This window comes from Suncus etruscus, chromosome 1 (assembly GCF_024139225.1).
Source record: "Suncus etruscus isolate mSunEtr1 chromosome 1, mSunEtr1.pri.cur, whole genome shotgun sequence".
NCBI classification, from domain to species: Eukaryota; Metazoa; Chordata; class Mammalia; order Eulipotyphla; family Soricidae; genus Suncus; species Suncus etruscus.
Genome location: NC_064848.1, coordinates 107427211 through 107437090, shown reverse-complemented (window position 1 = coordinate 107437090; position 9880 = coordinate 107427211). Strand labels below are relative to the sequence as shown.

The 9880-nt window shown below is 29.8% G+C and overlaps 1 non-coding gene across 1 annotated transcript; it reads right to left on the bottom strand.

Moving 5' to 3' along the window:
• Positions 1-9525: 9525 nt before the first annotated feature.
• Positions 9526-9632, bottom strand: LOC126028378 (U6 spliceosomal RNA). Its single transcript, XR_007502426.1, has one exon. It is a non-coding gene; the product is annotated as a U6 spliceosomal RNA (small nuclear RNA).
• Positions 9633-9880: the final 248 nt, after the last annotated feature.

Below are 9880 nucleotides of genomic sequence, written 5' to 3'. Positions count from 1 at the left end.
AAAGGTCTGTCAGAAAATGTGAATAATCTAAAGGACAGAGACTGATAGATTTTCCCCCATAAGAATGCCAGAGACATAAATATAGAAGGGATTATGCTACATATAATAATAATGGGCACTTTCAGACTTGAAAAGATGGTTAAGCCATATATTATTGGTATTAGAATATTTAGTGAATTGTTTTTAGACATTTGAGCTTTAAATTAAGTTATGTCTTCATTATGTTTTGTCACGAGGTATCAAAAATTAGAATCATTGGATATTGGAGAAAATAAGAAAAACTAAAATTGAAATAATTAAAATAAAATATGTTTAACTTGCTAATTAAGGTATAGTTGAATATCTGAATTGAACCCAAAACACAAAGTTGTGTTATTTTTAGCATGTATATATGTTGTTTTGCTCAAGTCGTAGAGCAGTTGATTGGTGAGTTGAACCAGGGTTAATGAATTGAACAAAAATGTTAAAAGTTTGTCATGTAATTTAATAAACCAAATCATTCTTGTTTTAATGCTTTCAATCAGATTTGAAATTAATTCTTTGCTAAATAATTAGCAATGAAGAACAATTATAAGGTCATGGGCATCTTTTGCCTACCTTCACAATCCAGTGTGTGTAGAACTTTCAGAAATACCTTTAGAGATGGAATGAATAGTGTATGTGGATCTGATACAAAATTCAAGTGATCAAACTCACTTAATGTAATCAAACTGAGTAATGTGACTCTATCAATTGGTTGTATCCTGAGCAAGTAGGTAATTATAATTTCACATAGTTTTACAGAAATCAAAAAAGAGAAAATTATTTAATTATTGAATATAAATACCACCTCATATATATACATTATATTTTATTCTTCCATAGATATATAACTTTGGGTGTGTAATAGTTTATTATTTTCTTCATCATTGAAATCTTCAATGCCAAGCTATTAAAATTACCCTTTTATCTTATTTTTGCTGTCTATTAAAATTTATAAATACTATCATTCTCAGTCATCAATTATTTTATTTTCAAAACTTTTAATTATAATGGCATTATGAAAAATCAAATAGTCACAAAACTATTATGTGATTATAAAATCTTTTCCTCATTTTTTTACCAGATAATTTCCAGGTAGCAGGTTGGGCTTTGTATTTACTTTTGCATAGCTATTCAATAGATCTTCATGCCTATAAAAATTAAATAATTATTTATTATTTGTTTAAACTTTACCACAAGAACATTTATTAGAGTACATGCACATAAATAAAATTATTTGGCAGTTTACTTCTAATAAGTAGATAAAACAAATACTATAGAATAATATATTAAGTTATATTTTAAGAGTAGTCATAAACATTTTATTTTCTCAAGTAAATGTTAATAAAATAATTTATTGTTAATAATTATTCCTGATAATATTTTCTCTTTGTGTCTTCATGAATAGAATAGTTTTAAGAGAACAATACATATTTTTGAATGAGTATAGGGCTACTTATAAATTACTCTGGTAAACATATTACGGTAAAATTAAGCCTTTCAAAATGCCAACCAATATCATCAATATGTTATATTTCTAAAGTTTAATCAAAGAAGTTATATCCAAATCTTAAGGCCTAAATGTTTTTCTTTAAAACATTAGTGACTTTTACCTTGGCACCTGTTCAGACTCTTTGGCAGTGACATTTGTTTGATTCTGCTGATATGCTTGACACTGGGGAAAGAATCTTGAACAGCTAGGAACACTATACATAAGTGAAAGAAAGAAAAACAGGAGAATAAACATTAAAATGTCAAAATTGACCAAATTTATCAAATAGTCAAAAAATATTTAAATATTTTAAATATTTAAATTTAAATAGTGTGTTTGATATTAATTATATAGCATTAAGGCTTCTAATTACTACTCCACACATACAAAAATAAAATAGTTGATATAAAAGGACAATAAATATTTTTAATATATTTAAAATAAAACCATGCTCTAGAGTATTTTGCTAACATTTCCATAAAATACATCTACTTAGATGATAAAGATATTTTATATTATTTTGCCATTTCAGTTTTCATGGGATCTGACTTGAAATACTCAATATATTTCTAAATTAATACTTAAAGAAATTGTGTTGTAGCAATGTATAGTTATATAGTACATTCATCTTAATAGTACATTCATACTATATATCTCATTTTTTGGTTTATGGTTTCAGATAAAATTAATCAGTGATAGTGATAAAATAGCAACACAAGCTTTTAAACCTATGTTTTGTACTTTTTTAGATCACTATTTTTTCAGACAAAAGATTTTTAGATTAATTAGATTGATTACTTATGAAAAGAACACTAGTTAAGGAAATGGAACATCCTTCACCCAAATCTAAAACATTAAAAATATTGCCTATCATTTTGGTGGCCTTAATCAGTAAACATAACATTGATAATGCACTAAAAGTAGTAAGTGCCCAATAGTTTTTCTCAATTTCTTCTTCTATTTAATCAGTGTTTTATAAAGGCATTCATAATGTACTTAATAATGGACATATTCAACTAGAAACAGCAATAGAAAACTTACTCTCTGAAGAGACACCATGCAACAGCATAGAGACACATCACAAAAATAACTCCTGTTAGAGTTAAGATTACAGGAAACCAGTTATCGGGGCTCCAATAATATGAAATCTTTACTAATACAGTAGTAGTAACCTGGAAAACAATATTAATAGATTGACAAAATATTCTGAAAATAGTATGAGTGGTTTGTAGTATTTAACTGTAGATAAATAAGTATTAAAGACAATATATAGTAAATTTTTATAGGCAATGAATTATTATAAACGTTAAGGTACTGAGATGTGGTTAAAGTATTGGAGTTTGGTATGTGGTACTCATACCTCCACCTAGCTCCACCCAGGTCCCAGCACCTGTTGGTTTTGAGTACCCTAGGTGTGATCCCTCCACAACAACTTTAAAAAACTCAGTAGTAGACAGGGACTGGAAATATAGAGCAGCAGGTGAGACGTTTGCCTTGATATACACCTGACCAGGAGATATACCCGGTGTATATCACCTAACAACCACTTTTTATTGTACAGTTTTCTCCAAAGCTTCTCATGTATTCTAGATACTTGTATGTGGCCAGACTCTGAGCATTGCTAGGTACGACCCCAAACACAAACCAAAACAACAACAAACCCCTAAAACACAAGAGGTTTTGGGGTGGGGAACTCAAACAGTAGTGGAAATGATGAGCTCTATAGTGAAGAGTGTGGTGTTGCAAGGTTGTATGCACAAAGCCCTACCATTAGCAATATGTAAATCACAGTACCTATTTTTAAATATTATATAAATCTCAAAAATATTAAGCTTCAAAGAGGATCCACTCTCTCCTACATTAGTCATATTTATAGTTTACCATAATTGTCTTCAGTACTGGGGAAATTGTAATTGTGTGAACTAATATATGTATTGAGTAATCTTCATTAGCAGTCATACTGCAATATAAACCCAGGTAATGCCTGTTTTCTTCCACCATTGATTTTGCAAGAAGCCTAAAATACTGTATTTCTTAGTTCACATTTTCACCAATATCTAAAACAATGTACAATTTTTATTTATTTGTCATTATTTTACTATAAAATAAACTTGATTAAATAGGATTTAAGCCTTTCTCTCTTTGTGAAATAGAGATTATATTAGTAGGTATTAGCTAAATTATAGATTATTGAAGTCAATAAATATATCTATATACAGGGAAAATACTACTTTAAAATTAATCATTTATTTATTAATTTTATTTATTAATCATTTATTAATTTATTAATCATTAATTATTTCTATGATAAGTTAAATAGTTTGTCCCAGGTAAATCCTCATAGTTATTAATTATTTCTATTTGAGAAGAATTTAGTGATTATATAACTTTCAGTGTAATTTGAATTTAATTTCTGTGAGCAAGTAATGTTTTTGCCCCAGCAGATGGCAGCAGATGCCAGGGCACGTCTTATGAATATAGGCATTAATTAGGTGTGCTAGTTTTTAAGAGAGTGTAAGTCATAGATCTTGTTTCACACAAACCAAAAAGGGGAGAAAGGAGAGCTTGGCTAAAAAGCAATCATAACAAAAATAGCACTACTTATATTATTTACTGAGTAGCATCCTGAATCCTTGGTTGTTTTGGCAGTTAGTGAGATTAAGTTTTCTATGATTTAACATTCTAGTTTATACTAAATAGTCTGGGCATGTCTGGACAAAGAACTATCAGGAAATCAGATTTTGTTGCAGCAGTATCAGTTGAAATACTATCATCTTAAATAAATAATCTACTGTATTTCCATATAAAAATAGATAAAAAGAATAATTATTTTAGTTATGACATCTAGTTCTAATTTCAGTTAATTAATAAATTGTATTCTGGGAAGGGAGAGGAGGGGAAAAAATAAATTTTATTCCACCAAATATATTTGACAAAAATAGAAGTACACACAGAAACACAATATGTATGTATATATTTATATATGATATTTCAGACCTAAACCTATGTCATTTGCATCCTCTCCCTTTACACTCCACCACTTCCCCTTTTCCCCTTCTCCTTTTCTGGCCTCTCTTTTCTTTCTCATTTTTTCTCTCAACAAAAATTGTTTTAATACATAACTGTGTCCTAGGAACTGTGCATCAAAATCCCCATGTAAAGAAAATATGAAACCTGAATACTAAGTATGGTAAGTGGTAACAGAAAACATTAATGTAACTGTCATTGTATGCCATAATCAATACTGAGAATTTTTACCTCTTTCATTTCTGTTTCCTCTAATGCAAAAATTATAGGAGATTTGTTCATTGCTTTCAGTTTACAAAGAACAATGGAGGTTGAGAAGATTCTGTTCGTTGTTCATACTTAGAATTGTGTGCTTCCAAATAACACTCTTCTGGGCAGACAATGCTAGCTTTTTCCAAATAAAAGAAGTCTATCGAAAGTTTTTAGGAAAAAATTGCAACTCTTATAGTGATAGATGGAGCCATTTTATTTTAAAAAAGGACTCATGTAAAAGTAGTTACAATTTTTTTTGCACGCTAATTCAACTCCACTGATACAATTCAAGGAACTGAACTTTGCTTGAAGGTTTTATAAAAAAGATCTCTGCTGTAATTTTTGCACTGACAAACAAGGGTAGAAATCACAATTTCTTTATTCTCCTTCCTATTTTTTTCTCATTTTCTCTCATACTACACACAGTAACATACCTAACTCTTTTATAAAAATCAAGTTTTCATTTTAAAAATATTTTAAGTCTATAACAAGTTGGAATATTACTATTTTGTTTTATAAATTACAGAAAAGAAGAAGCCGTCAACAGAGATTAAATATAATATTACTGACTTGTGTTTATATAGCTTGCCTATTACAAGGTCTTATAGGTCTCTTATTTCATTTGTTCTTTAAAACATGCTTTGTACAAAAGATATGGCAACACTAATCTCTTTAGTAATCCATGTTCATAGAATAAATATTTGAGCATACATTATTTTCAAGCTTGGCTCCCTCATTTATGTCATTTTCAACTGGTGACTCAAAACTATTTTTCACAAATAAAATTAGAAGTTACCTTTGGCACTCTCATTATTTTCACAGTTTATTCCCTTATGCTTTAATGATCAAAGTAAATAATAATTATTTGTTCTTTCTTACATTAGCAAACTAATTGGTCTTACTGTCTACAACCTTCTCTTTTTTCTGTTCTTTCTCCACCCTGCAGGTTTAGGTGTCTGTTTTGTATTTCCCTTCTCTCTCCTAGTTTTAATTCTAAAAACATTTAGTTGTTTTTCTCAAAAATTTAAATTAACCTCATATTATCTATAAAAGGAAGTTTAACACCCATAATATTGATTCTAGTCTGGTATATAAGTCCTGACAACTATTTTTTATAGTACAGTTTTCTCCAAATTCCTCATGTATTCTAGATACAAGTTCTTTGTTCTAAACTTGTATACTGTCACACTTGTATTTTTTAGTTTCTTCTATTTCTTAGGGTCATACTTTTTTCTAATGAAGATAAAAAAATCCATTTCATATGTCTCTTATTGGAACTTGTAAACAATCATTTTGATGTTGTTTTTATCTCATGCAACACATCACTTTTAATTAAACTTTATTTATTGATTGATATATTGGTTGTTGGGCTACACCAGCAGTGCTCAGGGGTGATTACTGGCTCTATTCAGAAATCACCCATGGCAGGCTGGAGGACCAAATGAGATTCCAGGAATAGGATTCCAGGTCCCTCCCGGGTCAGCATTATGCAAGGCAAATGCCTTACCTCTGTGCTATCTCTCTGGCCCAATTAACACATTTTTTAAAATTCTTCTTGTAGTGAATTTCTATGACTTGTTATTTTGGTGGTTGTAAATAAATGCATATATAATCACTGTACCTAATAAGTTTTTGATGATATCACTCTTGTTAGTTTATCATTTATTTTACTTAATTTTTCCCTCCAAAATGACTTACAATGCTGATCTACAAACCTCAACCATTTATTTTTATTTTAATAAAACTCTACTATTTAACTTGTAAATAAATAGCTAACTAAAGGTTACTTAAGCTCATAATGTCTTAAATGTCTTCTTTGTAATGTGAACAAATATAAAAGTTCAAAGTTGGATTTTAAGTAAGAAATATGAAGTTTGTATTTAATATGAAATTTTTGTGTATTGAAATATAAACAAAGTTTTATAGACATAAATTGTATTACTGTGTAGAAAGTTTTGTTAATATAGAACTAGAATAACTTTCCTGTAGGAAAAATATTAAAATTTGGTTTTGATATATTTGGGGGAATTATATTCAATATTGCTGATGATCACATAGATTATGGATAAAATGTTTTGCAAATAAAAATCCTGTGACATTTACATTCAAAAGACTTTATTACTGACAACCTTGCTTAAGCAGAAACCATAAAGATACTCTCAATGGTTGAGCAGTTGAGTGATATTTAGAACTGACATGCTCATGAGTGGTGTTGAAATAAATGGCTGAGGATTGACAGATCACTGGACTATGTATTTCATCAAACATTTATCTCACCATTAGATAAATCACCAGTGAAAACAAAACATTTTCTTTTTTGTTTTTTAGTCATGCACTAAATTTCTTACAAATGTGTAGAGTTAATTTGCTTTGATTCATGACCTTATTTACTTTTATCTTGTATATTTTACAAAAACAATAGTAGTTTCCTTCCTTGTCATGCAATCATTTGTGTGTGCATATTTAAATTATTTGTGTGCATATTTAGATGAGCAAGCCTCTATCCTAGAAAAGTACAGTTATATATTTATAGTGTCCTTCAAACTATTTCATTGAACTCATGCATAAATTTTCACTATTACAAACAAAATATTCAAGCTCAAGTAGATTAATTATTTGCTCCTCATGTTGTATATCAAATAATTCATCAAATAAGACACTTTATGTAGAAATAAATTGTGGTAGTGAAACACTGATAATTTAAGCAGAAATGTTGTTTTCCCAATTTGATTTTATAAATATAATAAATAAGTTTAGAAAATGTTTATATTATAAAGAGAACAGGAACAATTTGTTTTATCCTTAGTTGGAAGTGCAAATGAAAACAATGATTAAATCAACAAATTTTTTATCACTTTTGTCGAATATTTTCAAACAATCTGTTTTTATTTTTATTTTATAAACATTTATAAAATAGCTAATGCAATGTTTCTGCATTACTATTTGTATCCTTTATACTGATTCCTGGAGTAGATAATTTTAAAATAGTTTTAACTGATTTTTATTTCTTGAGATGGGGCATCCCACTTGATAATCAGGAGGCCTAATACCAAATCTGCTCTTCTCAGACAGTAAGGCTGGCTGCTGATTCCAAGTGTTTGAGAATACTATGCTGCTTGTCTGTGGTGCTTGGGATTTCCCAAGTCACACTGGCTGTACTCAGCGGGATTCTAGGACTGCATCTAATGAAGCTCTGGGGGACTAAGTGGTGCTAGGCTAGAACCAGGGTCCAGTTATACTAAGCATGAAACATAAATGCTGTACTATTCCCTGGCCCCTAAACTTGTTTTAGTAGTATTAATTGATGAATTAGAAACTGAGCCTCAGATGTGGTAAATAACCCCGCTCACAATCATATAATTCTGGAGGGACAGATCTAGGATTTAAATGCATATCTGTAATTTTATTGTCTTTCTTTCTCCTATGCTACTTGTGACTTAAAATTGCACATTGTCTATGTGACATTGTTTTAACAAACTTTGCATAAATATGCTTCTTTTTTATTTCAAACTTGACTTCTTTGATTTACAAGAGAATGCATAAATGCAAATACGAATTTAATAGTTTATGTTTTGACACTTCTTTTGGTACTAGTGGAGTGTTTCACCTACTTTTTCTCCATCTCCCAGATTGATGATGAGAGCCTTTAGAAGGACTCCGCCCATTTTCGGGGTATTAGACTCTTACCCCAGTTTATTGCTTTTTTCTCCTTCAAACAAAACCACGCAACTTGAACTAGCTAGTCCTGACTCCAGATAGAGGGGGAAATAAGGGAGGCATCAGGACCAAACAGGTGCAAGACTACTAAGTAGTGGGTTAGATACAGAGGGGACCACATATTCTAGCCGCCCTGGGGTGAGGGAAAAGGAAAAGGGAGGTAGGATAGAAACGGAGGCGTAGGGATGACAATTTGGCGATGGGAATCCCCCCTGATTTTATGTAAATATGTACCTAAAATATTATTGTCAACAATAGTAAGCCACTATGATCAAAATAAAAATTTATATTAAAAAAAGTGCTTTCTCTGAGAATGAATTTAATATTTTAAAATTAATCACATTTTTCCTACTATGCTTTTACTCTTAGAATTTCTGATTCAATCAAATATTCCCTCATGCCAATTCAGTTGCTGTGTAAAAATAAATATAGGGCCAGAGATACAGTATAGCAGCAGAGAGCTGACCCCAATTTGATCCCTGGCATCTGTTCTCTGAGAACCTCCAACAGTGGTCCTTGAGCATAGAGGCAGGACACAACCAGATATGGCCCCATAGTAAATAAATAGATTAAATGCAATTAATACTATTTTAATATATAATTTTTTATAAAAATAAAACTTTAAAATGACTAATTGCACAAAGAAGCCTATCTTGTATTGAAGAAAAAAAAGAAGACCATTAGGAAGAGAACATTTAGAAAATCTAAGCAAAGTTTAAATATTTCCAAAGTCTCTATAATAAGTCAAGTGTCTGAATTTAATTATCCAAAGTATTGTCCTTGCAATCTATATAACTTTTTTAATGTGTATGTCACTACAATATACCTTACATTTCTGTTTTATAAAATCCATTTTGAAATAAATTAGTTACATGCTTTAGAAAAGTTATAATCCATATTAAATACAGTAGCATTCAATTGAATATCATGTTACTTCTGTAAATATGTGAGAAATAATAGAAAACTTTATCCATATTACAAATTTGAGCATAGTTTCATTTTTTATTACAAACATGTAAAATATGGAACACTCAACATATTTGTATTTCATCCTTGCGCAAGGTTTATGCTAATCTTCTTTGTGTATTTCCAATTTTAGTAAATGTGCTGCCAAAGTGAGCACTGAATATAGTTGATGCCTATGTTTTAACTTGTATTTTTATTTATTTTATTCAATTTTCTTCTTGCATATGGAATACATAAGTAGCAGAGAATTATGACTTTTACACTGGAGAAGGGTCCACAGTTTTGAGAATTTTCATGAAGCTCAGTATATGTTGTCAAACAATCTAATTTTTTTTTTTTGGTTTTTCGAGCCACACTCGTTTGATGCTCAGGGATTACTCCTGGCTAAGTGCTCAGAAATTGTCC